Source organism: Ixodes scapularis, unplaced genomic scaffold (assembly GCF_016920785.2).
Source record: "Ixodes scapularis isolate PalLabHiFi unplaced genomic scaffold, ASM1692078v2 ptg000005l_1___fragment_3__unscaffolded, whole genome shotgun sequence".
Lineage (NCBI taxonomy): Eukaryota > Metazoa > Arthropoda > Arachnida > Ixodida > Ixodidae > Ixodes > Ixodes scapularis.
The window spans coordinates 1,919,062-1,934,375 of record NW_024609887.1 but is presented as its reverse complement, the minus strand read 5'-3'; the positions used below and the strand labels follow the sequence as shown (position 1 = coordinate 1,934,375).

The following is a 15,314-nucleotide window of genomic DNA, read 5'->3' as shown; positions in this document are numbered from 1 at the left end:
GGCATACGCGTCATAGACCTAGAGGAGATTCCTTATAATGAAGTACAGACTGCTGAATGTCGCCATTGATGGTACAATTGACGGCGCGTATGCCCGAATTTGTGGGAAACGCCCCCTTTTTGGCCGATTTTGACGTCGGAGGCAACCTTTGGAGAGCGATAACTAAATAAATTCTGGGCCGCTTCAAAAGCACTCGGGCATACGCGTCATAGACCTAGAGGAGATTCCTTATAATGAATTACAGACTGCTGAGTGTCGCCATTGATGGTACAATTGACGACGCGTATGCCCGAATTTGTGGGAAACGCCCCCTTTTTGGCCGATTTTGACGTCGGAGGCAACCTTTGGAGAGCGATAACTAAATAAATTCTGGGCCGCTTCAAAAGCACTCGGGCATATGCGTCATAGACCTAGAGGAGATTCCTTATAATGAATTGCAGACTGCTGAGTGTCGCCATTGATGGTACAATTGACGACGCGTATGCCCGAATTTGTGGGAAACGCCCCCTTTTTGACCGATTTTGACGTCTGAGGCAACCTTTGGAGAGCGATAACTAAATAAATTCTGGGCCGCTTCAAAAGCACTCGGGCATACGCGTCATAGACCTAGAGGAGATTCCGTATAATGAATTACAGACTGCTGAGTGTCGCCATTGATGGTACAATTGACGGCGCGTATGCCCGAATTTGTGGGAAACGCCCCCTTTTTGGCCGATTTTGACGTCTGAGGCAACCTTTGGAGAGCGATAACTAAATAAATTCTGGGCCGCTTAAAAAGCACTCGGGCATACGCGTCATAGACCTAGAGGAGATTCCTTATAATGAATTACAGACTGCTGAGTGTCGCCATTGATGGTACAATTGACGGCGCGTATGCCCGAATTTGTGGGAAACGCCCCCTTTTTGGCCGATTTTGACGTCGGAGGCAACCTTTGGAGAGCGATAACTAAATAAATTCTGGGCCGCTTCAAAAGCACTCGGGCATATGCGTCATAGACCTAGAGGAGATTCCTTATAATGAATTGCAGACTGCTGAGTGTCGCCATTGATGGTACAATTGACGACGCGTATGCCCGAATTTGTGGGAAACGCCCCCTTTTTGACCGATTTTGACGTCTGAGGCAACCTTTGGAGAGCGATAACTAAATAAATTCTGGGCCGCTTCAAAAGCACTCGGGCATTCGCGTCATAGACCTAGAGGAGATTCCTTATAATGAATTACAGACTGCTGAGTGTCGCCATTGATGGTACAATTGACGACGCGTATGCCCGAATTTGTGGGAAACGCCCCCTTTTTGACCGATTTTGACGTCTGAGGCAACCTTTGGAGAGCGATAACTAAATAAATTCTGGGCCGCTTCAAAAGCACTCGGGCATTCGCGTCATAGACCTAGAGGAGATTCCTTATAATGAATTACAGACTGCTGAGTGTCGCCATTGATGGTACAATTGACGGCGCGTATGCCCGAATTTGTGGGAAACGCCCCCTTTTTGGCCGATTTTGACGTCTGAGGCAACCTTTGGAGAGCGATAACTAAATAAATTCTTGGCCGCTTCAAAAGCACTCGGGCATACGCGTCATAGACCTAGAGGAGATTCCTTATAATGAAGTACAGACTGCTGAATGTCGCCATTGATGGTACAATTGACGGCGCGTATGCCCGAATTTGTGGGAAACGCCCCCTTTTTGGCCGATTTTGACGTCGGAGGCAACCTTTGGAGAGCGATAACTAAATAAATTCTGGGCCGCTTCAAAAGCACTCGGGCATATGCGTCATAGACCTAGAGGAGATTCCTTATAATGAATTGCAGACTGCTGAGTGTCGCCATTGATGGTACAATTGACGACGCGTATGCCCGAATTTGTGGGAAACGCCCCCTTTTTGACCGATTTTGACGTCTGAGGCAACCTTTGGAGAGCGATAACTAAATAAATTCTGGGCCGCTTCAAAAGCACTCGGGCATACGCGTCATAGACCTAGAGGAGATTCCGTATAATGAATTACAGACTGCTGAGTGTCGCCATTGATGGTACAATTGACGGCGCGTATGCCCGAATTTGTGGGAAACGCCCCCTTTTTGGCCGATTTTGACGTCTGAGGCAACCTTTGGAGAGCGATAACTAAATAAATTCTGGGCCGCTTAAAAAGCACTCGGGCATACGCGTCATAGACCTAGAGGAGATTCCTTATAATGAATTACAGACTGCTGAGTGTCGCCATTGATGGTACAATTGACGGCGCGTATGCCCGAATTTGTGGGAAACGCCCCCTTTTTGACCGATTTTGACGTCTGAGGCAACCTTTGGAGAGCGATAACTAAATAAATTCTGGGCCGCTTCAAAAGCACTCGGGCATTCGCGTCATAGACCTAGAGGAGATTCCTTATAATGAATTACAGACTGCTGAGTGTCGCCATTGATGGTACAATTGACGGCGCGTATGCCCGAATTTGTGGGAAACGCCCCCTTTTTGGCCGATTTTGACGTCGGAGGCAACCTTTGGAGAGCGATAACTAAATAAATTCCGGGCCGCTTCAAAAGCACTCGGGCATACGCGTCATAGACCTAGAGGAGATTGCTTATAATGAATTACAGACTGCTGAGTGTCGCCATTGATGGTACAATTGACGGCGCGTATGCCCGAATTTGTGGGGAACGCCCCCTTTTTGGCCGATTTTGACGTCTGAGGCAACCTTTGGAGAGCGATAACTAAATAAATTCTGGGCCGCTTCAAAAGCACTCGGGCATACGCGTCATAGACCTAGAGGAGATTCCTTATAATGAATTACAGACTGCTGAGTGTCGCCATTGATGGTACAATTGACGGCGCGTATGCCCGAATTTGTGGGAAACGCCCCCTTTTTGGCCGAGTTTGACGTCTGAGGCAACCTTTGGAGAGCGATAACTAAATAAATTCTGGGCCGCTTCAAAAGCACTCGGGAATACGCGTCATAGACCTAGAGGAGATTCCTTATAATGAATTACAGGCTGCTGAGTGTCGCCATTGATGGTACAATTGACGGCGCGTATGCCCGAATTTGTGGGAAACGCCCCCTTTTTGGCCGATTTTGACGTCTGAGGCAACCTTTGGAGAGCGATAACTAAATAAATTCTTGGCCGCTTCAAAAGCACTCGGGCATACGCGTCATAGACCTAGAGGAGATTGCTTATAATGAATTACAGACTGCTGAGTGTCGCCATTGATGGTACAATTGACGGCGCGTATGCCCGAATTTGTGGGGAACGCCCCCTTTTTGGCGGATTTTGACGTCTGAGGCAACCTTTGGAGAGCGATAACTAAATAAATTCTGGGCCGCTTCAAAAGCACTCGGGCATATGCGTCGCAGAACTGGAGGAGATGCATTATTATGGCTTATAGAGTACTGAGTGTCGCCATTGATGGTACAATTGGCGGCGCGTATGCCCAAATTTCTGGGACACACCCCTTTTTTGCCTGATTTTGACGTCTGAGGTTGTGATGACTTAAGAGATACTGGGCCGCTTCAAAAGCTCTTGGGCGCACGCGAAGCAAACCTACATAAGATTTATTAATTAGCAGTAACAGCGTGCTAAATGTCGCCATAAATGGTACTCTTCATGTCCCGTTTGCCAAAGTGTCTGGACCACGCCCACTCATTTTGGCATTTTTATTTTTAATACCATTCTTTTAAGTGGAATAGCTGGTGAAATGAAATTTGGACACTTTGTAAGAGATAGTTCGGATCAAAAAACGCTTTGACTCCTTAATTATTCAGCGCTTTATGTATAATGTATTTAGCTAATTACGCGATAAGAACAAAAAAAAACAAAAAAAAAAAAAAAAAAACCTGCATTTAGGTTTTGTGTTTATCAATTAGGAAAATATTCAGTGTAGTTGCCATTTTGTTATACATTACATATGTTGCTAAAAAAATGTATTTAGGAACGCAACAACGCCACTGAATCCTCGAGCCTCCTCACCAACTGCGGATTCTTTTTGGTATTTAAAGCCCTGGGGATCCACTTTAAATTTAAGTAATTTGAAAATAAAAACTGTTTCCATGGAGCTAGAGACATTGGCTATATATATAGCAAAATGCAACTAAATTGATCGTGTGGTTTTCTTAGGGTTTGCATCGAATGTTGAAAAGACGTATGATTTTTCTGCGGTTCGCCATAGGAACCAATGAGTAAAAGGTTGGTTGCATTTTGGCCAGACTTAATATAAACCCAGGACCACGAAAATTCTCATGGAGGTTGAGGGCAACGTATTAAAACGTGACACAAAAGTGCAAAGGGATTGAGTGATTAGTTTTCTTTGTATAAAAAAAGATCGCTTTGGTCCATTGAGTCACGGGCGCCGGCGCAGCGGTGGCCGATAGATGGCGTAAGTAGTAACGGCGCTCGCCTGTCCGAGAATCTTGGGGTTGAAAATACGGTGATCCGTTAGATAGATCGCCGTATGAGTGGTATTTTTTGGTTTTGCAGCTTCCCGCATATCCGCCCGGCCTTTTTTAGTGAGCTCGAAATTTCGGTTTCCACGGCTTTTCCACGGCTTAATGGTATCTCGTATAAAACATTGGTGACACATTCAGTGTACTGTATACTGCGTGCTTCTTAAGGGCAGAGTGTTTTTTTTTTCTGCCGTGTAAGCATCTTCGACGATCCGATGACTTCTTTGTCCGCCTGCCTGATTACCTCGGATGAATGTGAGCTGCACCATGACCCCCCCTAGGTGAAGGAACAACGAGAACAAAAGTGCGCCAAATCTGCACCGCCAAAAAAAAAAAAAAAAGAAAAAAAAAAGGCGGAGCGGTTATTGGGAAAGGTGACGATCGGCATTTTTGGGATGGCGTCAGGTATAGTTTTCGTAGACTTTCCTCTCCGCTGTCCCCGACGAAAACGCAGCTACTGCGCACGCGTATCGCCAACTGCGCATCTTGTAGCCGAGTGGAGCGGGGCGGAGGAAAAGATCTGACCGAGGGAGTGCGTTTGCTCGACCCCAGCGCACCAGCTCATTCACCTCCGCAGCAGACGGTGACGCACGCGGCTGCGTTTTGCCCCATTGCAAGTATATCGCCGGCCAAATGGAGCCGAGACAAGAAGGGAAAAGCTGCGACTAGCTTCAAGCATATCGAACTTCTTGGTGCCGAGTGAGTGGGGCAGCGTGCTTGTCCGGGTTGCTCACCTTGTACCAGGATCTACAAGCGACACGCAGAGAGATTGTTCGGCGAGCACGCGCGCCGAGCCGCCGAGCGCTCCCCGTCCGGCTGCGGATCGCACGGTCGGGGCTCGATTCCCGATACGTCGTTCGTTAAATCTCGCTAATTACGATGAAGTGCGAGTAATTGGGAGTAATTGTGACAAAATGTGCATTCTGTATGCTCCGTGTGCCAATTCGTTGCCTGCTATGGACTATATGTTTATCCTTTATGCAAAAACCGTTGGCATGCGTGTGACGGTTTTTCGTGATACTCGACTTTAAACGCGCCTCACCCTTCGAACGGAAGGGGAGCGCCTCTAGATGCGCGCCAATTTTTAACCGATAGCAAACGCGTTTATTAGATTTTCGTTCGCTATAGGTGCAGACATGATTGAGTTGTTTTGGCGTTCAATTGTTTTCGTTCTGGATCGTGGATGGTTCGAAACTCCACAAAGCGTTGCTTGAGTGAAAAGATAGACCTTTCCAAAAAGAGCGCTCCGGCCGCCGCCATTTTGCGAATCGAGTGACCCCTATCAGCAAGAAATTTCTGGCGCCCGGCTGAGCTGTGGAAACCCGGTCAGCGTGACTCCCCACCTGCATTTTGCATTCGGAGTTCGGCGGCTTTTCTTCGAAGTTTTTACTTTATTCGCCCGCTTAGGATGCTTACCCTTTGTATGTTATCTTCCACTGTGAGAACCAGCGAATTCCAGGGCTCGTAGCCTACTCGGCCTTCGCAGGAAAAGAACGAAGAGATAGCGAACGTCAAGCAGCCCGCGACGCAGGCAGTTCGACGTGCTTGGAGGATTATTTCCGTTGAGATAATCTCCAAAAAACCTTCCCAGGTGTGTTCCGGGTCATCGCGAAAAATAGCTGATAGGGTCGCGTCCGGGATGTGGGGACAGAGTAGACACGTTCGTTCATTTGCTTTGAAGCTGTGCAAAACAGCTGCTCTCTTCTACATGTTCCCCAAAACACGCCGGATTCCGTCCGATTGTCGTGAAGTGACTATCGTCGACACTGTATATTATATACGCTGTGTTATTTGAGAACTTTCTCAAATCCTGTTCGGATAACGCGGCTCTGTGGGGTACGTACAATATATGTTGTTCGATTGATGAGACTCATTGAATTTCAGGTTGTGGGCGGGTAATATCCATGCAGTTCGGATATCTTGTGTGGTCAAATATTTTCGACGGCTAGACCTTTGCAAATTGACACAGCTGAGTGTACGGTGCCATAAAAAATCAACATAAAATTAAACAAATTTTCCAGTTGCATTTGTTCTGTCGCGCACGGACTCGCCAAAACAGCTTTCATTTCTTTGTTTTTGTTCCAAAAAATAGAGCACTGCTTTCTAAATACCTCTATAAATTATGTTCGCCACAGAACACAAAATAAAAAAGAAAACGCGACAATTCAACCGCCACCAGCGTCCGGAATTGCGCCCAACGCAGGCTGCCACAGCCTACTGACGAGAAACTCCACAGCTCAGCGCAGTCGGGCAACACTGACGTACACTCTCAAAACCAGGGACACGCGCTGTAAATCGCTTCGTTCGAGACTGCCGCTGGAAAGGTCTTATGCACAGCGAAACCTCGTCACTTGTGGACCACAATGGCGGAAGAGGCCCGGACGATGTGCCGACGGTGGGCACGTCCCCATGCTCGTGGCGTGACAGCGAAGCCTCGAGAGCGCGCTTTCGTTTCCGAGGAAAACGGGCTCGACGCAGCGGTGGGATTGCTGCGCCAAACCGCGCCAAATTACCTACCCTGCTACGTCCTTCAACATTTTCCCGTAATTTGAGGAATTTGAGCTCAAACGTAATTTCACTTTGTTCTTCGAGTGCCACGCCCGTGTATATTCGGGCGCGCTCCCGTGCAGGTTTGGATTTGCCGCCTATCCCGAGCCACCTGGGGTGCTATGTTGCGCTTTTTGCACTCCCAGGAGACTTGGAAGAGGGAAGTGACGTCAACGACTAGAGCAAATGCAGATTGGATGTTGACAGAAGAAAACAAAATCAACATCCAATCTGCATTTGCTGCGTTGTTGACGTCACTTCCCTCTCCCTAGTCTCCAGGGAGTGCAAAAAGCGCAACATAGCCCCCTGGGCCCGTTTTCTCGAACGCGAACAAATTACCCCCGTAAAAAGTAACTGATTAATTACTTCGTTACTTTACTTAATTACTTTTGCGCTACTTTAAAGGAACACGCAAAATGCCCGCAATATCTACTGCGTGTTTGTGGGGGGAATTTCGGGCCCCATCAAAAATAGAACAGATTCAGTACTATATCTGCCAATTATTTTAGGGTAATAATTTTACGACGATGGATCTATAAAGCTCTAAGGGACTGGAACAGGTGCTCGATATAAAACGAATCTAGCGCTGTCCGCCCGGGACAGAACTGAATCCCATGAACATGCGACGAATGCTCATGGGTGGCGGAGGCACGCACACCATTCCAGATATGGCAACGGCAAACTTTAGAACATGACTCTCCTGAAGATGTGGTTTTTCTACGGTTGCTATATATTGGCTAAATAGGGGCTGGTTTAGCCACTAAAACCAACTGGCTCTAAAGCGCGAAACACATGTACGACGAAACCGTCCGATCCGACGTCCGACCGCGCAATACGACGGTCGGAGGCGAGGGTTTTCAACGCTCTCCGATGCTACGAAAACCCTCTCCCCCCAAGGTCATTCCGGCAGTCCGCACGTCGATCGGAAGGTTTTCGTCGTACATGAGTTTCGCGCTTAAAGGCCCGTTCACACTCTTGCGACCTCTTAAACCTGGGTTCCTTAAAACTTCTTAAACCAGAGAACACACTGGCGTCATCTATTGGGAAGCAATGTAAACTCGGCGGTCCGGCATATTTTTTTTATTTCTCGCGCATTATCCTTTGTTTCTTGGCTCGAAAAACTTTTGTCAATGTTATAAACGAGCCTTTCTATGGGTATTACGCACATTTGACCTCGGAAATCCCGCAAAACCTTCGCTCTTGTGAAATGCAGTTCCAGGGTCACCGCATAGATGGCGCCACAATGCCAGTGTGTTCCCTCATTCTAAAAACATTTAACAAGTTTTAAGAGATCTCGTCTTTCTCAGTCGTACTCGGTCGCAAGAGTGTGAACGGGCCTTTAGACGTACACGCGGTACTTGCGTTTGGGCTGATTTCAGAGTACCGCTTGTTGAAGGTTGTTATCCGGCCTTGACCCACTTGACCTTTTTTCTTGGTCATTAAACTAATCAAAACTGAAACTTCACACGAGATATTCATCCACAATCTTTCAGCTAAGCTGATTCTTCCTTTTAGAAAATATTAAAAAAGCACAATTTTCAGTTAACAGCTGGCTTCAATGTATATCACGCGTTTACTGCCTTAACTCCTGTGGAGGCACCCTACTGTGTCCAAGTCAGCCACTGTTTATTCTGAGAAAACTCGGGCTGGTGTTCCCTTTCCCTAAAATGTCGGAGTAAGTTCCCGTATGCACAATCCGCTGACGAGAACCCCAACATTCTCGTTTCTAGGAATATGGGTTCAGTTTTGAAGTCCCAAGCCGTTTTGGCTGTCCTCCCCGGCCACCTTATCGCCTGCTGTCTAAAGTTACTGTTTGAACTGACAGTAGTGTTGATGCTACATTTTTTTCTGTTCCAATGAGCCGCTGCCATCGCTTCCCTTATGTTTGTGCCTTACGCATCCGCTAGTGCGAAGTCAAGTGACAGAAACCACAAAGCTGGTTGGTCCAGCCAGTATTTAGCTTTCACAGCGCTGTCAAAGATGAACAGGGTCAAGATCTCGTTACAATTTTGTTTTTGTCTGCAGGGTGGGTGTTTGTAGGCAGAACATCGACAAACAGAGGACGGGCTCGTGTGACAAAAAAAAAAAAATGCCGATTGGTTTTTGGGCAACAACACGCAGGGGGTGGAGCGGAAAGGAGGGGGGGGGGGGGGGGGGGGAGGGGGCGAGTGGACATCTGCACCACGGTCACAGTGTTCGTACTCTTCACGACTCCCACTCGATGGTTTTATGGGCCATTCGTTTTCTGCTCTTTTGTGCGCTCGAAGCAGTCCGTTCGTTTTCCAAGTCGAAGCTTGTTGCCTTCATGTAGACAGTCGAATCCCCCCAGCCTGACTGACCGTACGAACAAGTCCAGAAACGGGCTCTGGCTGGGCTGTCGCGGTTTCCGTGAATTCCTTTCCTTCGCCAGCACTAGATCTCTTCGCGAACGAACCCCCGTCTTGTGTTACCATGCTAAAAGCGCGAAGGCCGTTGCATCGCCCTTCTTCCTCTCTATTTTTCTCTTTGATGAGGCGGAAGAATTGTAAGGAGTAATTTCAGAAACGCGTTACTGAAAAAGTAATGACATTAGATTACAAATTACATTTTCAAAAAAGTAACGGATTAATTACAAAATTACTAGAAAAGTAATTAATTACAAGTAATCCCGTCACTTGTAACGGATTACTTCCAAGCCTGAATATAGTAAGGAACTAAATAAGAAGGTAAAACATAAAATAGCGCAACAGAAACAAGGACAAGAAGTATTATATGTTTTACTAAGATGAACCAACTAGCCCAACAACGTACCTTACTAAAATAAGAAAGTCCCGATTCCGAATTACAGTGTCGGTTAAAGGCCGACGAGCGGCCAGAAAGGAGGAAACTCTGCCTCAATACCTCCTTTCACTTCGAGAAAGGGAAAGCCTCCTCCTTTCTGCTGGCTCCGAAGCTGTGGGGAGGAGAGAGCAGTGCGAGGGGGAATGGCAAGAATGAAACTAGGAACTGGTTGTCCGCTCGGCAGAAGATGATACTCGACAGGAGTGACCCCAAGGTGCGAGGCCATGGTGCCACTCTTGCCTAGTACCTTGTCTCGAAAACCATATTCCGAGAAAAATATCCTATAGGTTGGAGGCATGCAGACATAAATTTACTTTGAACCCACGGATCAGTATGTTTGCGATAAATATACTTCATAAAGCATATTACGTTTCTCTGCATGGGACCAAAATCCGTTTGACCTGCGGGGGAAAAAACAAAAACGATATTAAAAGGGTTAAAACGTAAAATATAATGGTTGCGGCCCCGCTACACGACCGGGTCGTTACGGTATACTTGTCCGAATTTGCTGAAATTTCGATGATCTCCTTAAATAACTTACTACCCGATTTGGTATCGGCATCAAACGCCGACAGTACTCGGAAGTCGCGCAGTATCTCTGATGTTCGTGGTCGGTTCTGGAGGGGTAGGTAACTTCGTTGAGTGCGCCTCTCAGCGCGCAGTGGTGCGGCGCAGTGCAAGAATCGCGTCGCGTTTTTGCGCATCGTGTTTCACTCCAGCGCAGCCGCGTAGTAAGGGGAAAGCACTCGTCCAGAGCAGGACGTTGCACACACGAGCGTCGGGCAAACTCAAAAAGAAAGAACTTGGTAAGTTCTGATATAACGACTACTCTGCCGTACAGTAAAACGTTCTCAACGGGACTGCGGCTAGTATTTATAATAGAGATTCTTACGATTTTTTTTTTTTAACTCGAGATTTTGAAAGGATATATTGCGAGAAGATTTATACGGACGCGTAAGTTTTTATGTCAACCCTTTTTGTTCAGGCGTCACCTTTATGTGCCATCTGTGCGACGGCACATTGAACGGAGTAAATTTAAACTAAAATAGCCGGACCAGAGTATGGGAACCTGGGTATAACCTAAATGAATTCGACTCGATTATTACCGAGGCTTATTATTTATCGTTCGCTTGCCGATTTTTGTTATTGCGAAGCTGTACTTATAAAATGCCATTCATGTCAATAATCAAATAACAAAAACTTTGTTTATAGCTGAATTAATAATTTCAGTTTAATTTAGGACTATTACGACCTTTAGGACTATTAGGACCTTTGGGACTATTCTGTTCTCAGTTTATTTCCGTGGAAAATATTTTAGTTAACGTTTGGCTCCGCGCCTAAAATAACTCTTCCCTGCAGTTCCTATTTACAGTCGCTCTCCCTCAGCACATTTTTGTCGTGCCATATGTGCTTCTACGCGCAACTAAACAGCTAGAGTTCTGTGTTTCAGACATTTGAGGGAATCAAACCTGCCGTGCGATTGATGCCAACGAAAGATTGCATAGAAGTGGGAAGGCAAGGCGGACAATGTATCTTAATGGGCACATGAATCTTAAAGGGGCGGTGCAATGATTTTAACACTGAACGAATATGAAGCTTGTATTTTTTTATGTTGTTTACTTCGGCATAAGTAAGGGAAAAAGTGCCACCATACACCAAAATACCTCTATTTCGTTGCGTAATCGTAAAATAAAAAACGCTTTTTTTCCCAACCTGCAGCCACATGGTGGCCGCAAATGGAACCTGTGGTGTGACGTCATTCGGAGTGGTTTTTGTAAGTGATAGTGTTAGGCAATTGTAAGCTTGATCTAAGGTTAAGTTTAAAAAATCTTGTTGTTGAGGCATGCAGAAACGCTTCAAAAGCATAATATTGCCGCTAAAAGGGTATGAAATATTTGTGGCGCCATCTACCGCAAGTCAACAAAACCTGCCGTCGCCGTCATCCGTCGACGCCCGAGGTGCTTACGGCGGCTACACGAACAACCCGGACGTTTCGTCTTTCCCTCGCTCGACGGAGTGCGTCGGTCGTGGTCCGTAGTATCGTGGTATCGTTATTGTTCCTGGTGTCTCGACCTCGACTTCGACTTCGACTGCCCGCAGCGTCGCAAGCATCTTGCGCTCGACGTCGCTCAGGCCGTCCGCCCATGCCGCCATGTTGGTCGGGAATCGGCGGGAGAGCGGGAGAGCGGCGAGCCTGGCGAGCCGGCGAGCGCTGGGGAAACGGAAGCCAGAAGAACCCAACCGGAAACCAACGCCACTCCGAATGACGTCACAGGCGAAGCTGGTGCCGCTTCAATGTTGAGTTGAGGGGTGCCAGAGATACCAATTTCTTTTATTTTTTTTAGTGAAAACTAGGGCAAGCAGAAAAGAATAGTTTTCGGTCCTACGTTTTATATGTGGCCGGGATCAATTCCCGCAATTAATTAGCCAAAGTCCGCAAATTGTTGCACCGCCCCTTTAACGCATAATCTTCGCGGTGGGAGGCACGAAAATGGAGTGTGTGCGTATGCTCCCTAAAGTTATTTTTGCCGCTCCCAAATGTGCTCCAAAATGACTCGTACCAATCACATCACGCTCAACGCAGAAAGAAGCAACTTATTATTTCTTTCCTTGAGTATAAATAAACTACAAAATTAAACTTGCAATGCAAAAAAAAAAAAAATTAATATTTTTGAGTGGAAAATACTCCGCAAAGTACGGTCGCGTACGGGCATTTCATCGAACGCCGATTCACCGAACGCCGTTTCATCGAATCGTTTGGCGCCGTTTCGTCGAATTTTCTGACTTCTTTTGACGCAGCTGTCGAACCACTAGAAATAAAATAACTTCTCTGGTCACCTTTCTACTGAAAATTTTGGTTACTGAGTCTTAGAAGGAATATAACGAGACTTGGGGGAGTGGGTCTGCGACTTATTGTTTTGCCCACGCATTGTTGTTATTGTCTAGTAAGATCAGCGGCTGTTCTCCACTACACATTTTGCTCCCTCTTCATCCCCGTATTTGTTCACCCATGAAAAGTACTTCCTCTAGAGATATTCAATTATTCTCTACCTTTTTCTTTTGTATTTGCTTGTCTCCTTTTGCTTTAATTTTAGCCCAGGAGCTCCCTCTTTAGGGACAGCCCAGGAGCTCCCTCTTTAGGGACATAGGCCGAAATGCCGGCAGTTCTTTCGAAAAATGTACGAAAGGGGAGTCTTTCTATTTCATATGCGACGTAAACACAGGCCACTGCTTCTAGGATGGCTCTGTTCTTGAAGCAGAAACGTCTCTTCAAGGACCGGATACGCCCTTGATATTTTCGGCGATACCTTCGGCGCTGCACCCAAAAAATATCAGATAAAAAAAAAATAATGTCAGTGCTTTTTTTTTTGTTTCTTATAGGCCATGTATTAGCAGCACAAGTCATCAGTTACTATTAAGACGAAATAGAAGTAGCAGACAAATTAAAAAATTTTATTACGCACTTCGCAGAAAAAGGAACCTTACAAATTAGAAATATTTTTGTAACTGTAATGTAGTAAAAAGTTTCACTGTTTTCGTTATGTTTAGCGGACTTTGTGTTTTCGGTTGTCAACCTTGACAACCGGAATGTGTCTGGCTCATGTCAACGTTACTAAAACACTCAGTTGGGAAACTCCCATAGAGACAGCTTTGAAAAAGTGGCCCCGATCTGTCCTCGAGAGCCGAGCTAATGACGAACACAACGCCGCCATTTCTCCCGCAGCGCCCACTCGAGGAATTGCACGTGACTTCTATTATGGCTTTAATCGGCCATTTTGGCGCCGAAACAGATACAGCGGAAGAGGTTACAGGGGTGCCACCCCCATCACCCCAGCGGACATGCCACGACTTTTTACTGCCGAAGTTAAAATGCACCTAGGTCGCGACGCGCTACCTGAAAGCACCGCTCAGGCGTGGCTGTACAAAAACAATATTAATTGTGCCGCAAAATCCTGCAAACTAAAGATTTTAAAAACATCACGCGCCCATCATTTTGTACTAAACTCCAACAAATTTCATACAAAAAGAGTCTTTTCCGTTTGTTTTTACGCAAAAACAGGCTTTCTAAGAGCTCGAGGTGACCACAGTACACACAAATAGTAAAGAGTGGCGCTGTTGTCGTATTTAGCTCTGTTTCGGTGGACGCCAGCGGCCCAAGCTTCGACGGCGAGTTTTCCAACTGAGTGTTCTAGTAACGTTGGCTCACGTCATTACAGTAACACTGCTATCTTTCCGGTGTAAAATTAAACTATCTCAAAGATTATGAATTTCTATTGCTCACCTAGGCTGTGTTCGATAAAACGGCTTCGATGAAACGGCGTTTGATGAAACGACTTTCGATGAAACGGTGTCCGACGAAACCGCGTTCGATCAAACTTCCGGATCCAGTCGCGCAGAGCGCTTTTCGCATGGAATGCAGCTTTCCAACAGATTGTGAGGTAATAATCTCCAACGAGGCTATCTGAAAATATAAAGTTATCATTTAGTATCTAGTCTTACATGCTGTCGTCGAACACTGGTCGTGTGCTCAGAGTTAACGTACGAGGAGCGTACCATGTCGATTTGCACTTCTCTTTTTGCTGCAGATACCCGTCATGTAAAGGGAAGCTGAAGAGGTTCTTGACAAAAACGAGTTAGAGGTGAATTCTATAGCGTATTCTTGCTGCGTCACTTTGAATATCACAATCATTTGGCCCGAATGTATCAATGAGAGCGAGAAAAACCCAAAAAGCAACTGCTAGATGTTACGTCATACCTTATGGTTTCAGCTGCCTTGCACGTGTTGCTTATGAAAAAGCGTGTGCAACGCTTTTGATTTCTGGACTTGCGGAAGGTGTGGAAATGTGCTCTGTATCTTGTCCCACCGAACGTACCGGGAAAAGGGGGGGGGGGGGGGGGGGGCTTTAGCGTTAATTGGAAAGTGCTGCTGTATAGCTACTTGGCACATCAATCTGAAATGCAACTTTCATATTCTTCAACTTTAACCGCCGAATTCAGAAACCTCACTCAAACTACACTCAAACTGAAGGGCCCCTCCACTTCCTCGAGGAAGGCGCGAGGGCCGGCGCTGCCCAATCGCGACGACGGATCCGTCCTCGCGATTGGCTAGCGCCGGCCCTCGCGCCTTCCTCGAGGAATTGGAGGGGCCCTTCAGTTTGAGTGTAGTTTGAGTGAGGTTTCTGAATTCGACGGTAAGGCTAAATGGAGACCATGTAAGTGTCTTTTCTCAAATAGAGAACCGCTTCGGTTTCTTTGTAAAGATATGTCCCCCTTCTGGACAGATTCCCCCTAGAGCCTAATGCCCTTGCACCACCCGTGTGGCAGCGTCTCCATGCCTTGGTGGAAGCACTTCTTGGAAATGCCTCACTCCTACACCTGGGCAGCTGGTTCCAGCTTATCAATGAATGCAAAATGGCGGCCTCAAAGTTTTTTAATGTTTTTTTTTTTTTTTTTTTAACGTATAATTACTGGGGTTCCGGTCGGGGCGTATCCATGCACAACCAAACGTCCGA

At 46.5% G+C, this 15,314-nt stretch overlaps 1 protein-coding gene across 2 annotated transcripts in view; it reads left to right on the top strand.

Annotated features, from left to right (window-relative positions):
* LOC115310885 (protein FAM110A) overlaps window positions 1-15,314 on the top strand; it is a 75,004-nt gene that overhangs the window by 54,381 nt on the left and 5,309 nt on the right. The window lies entirely within an intron of this gene.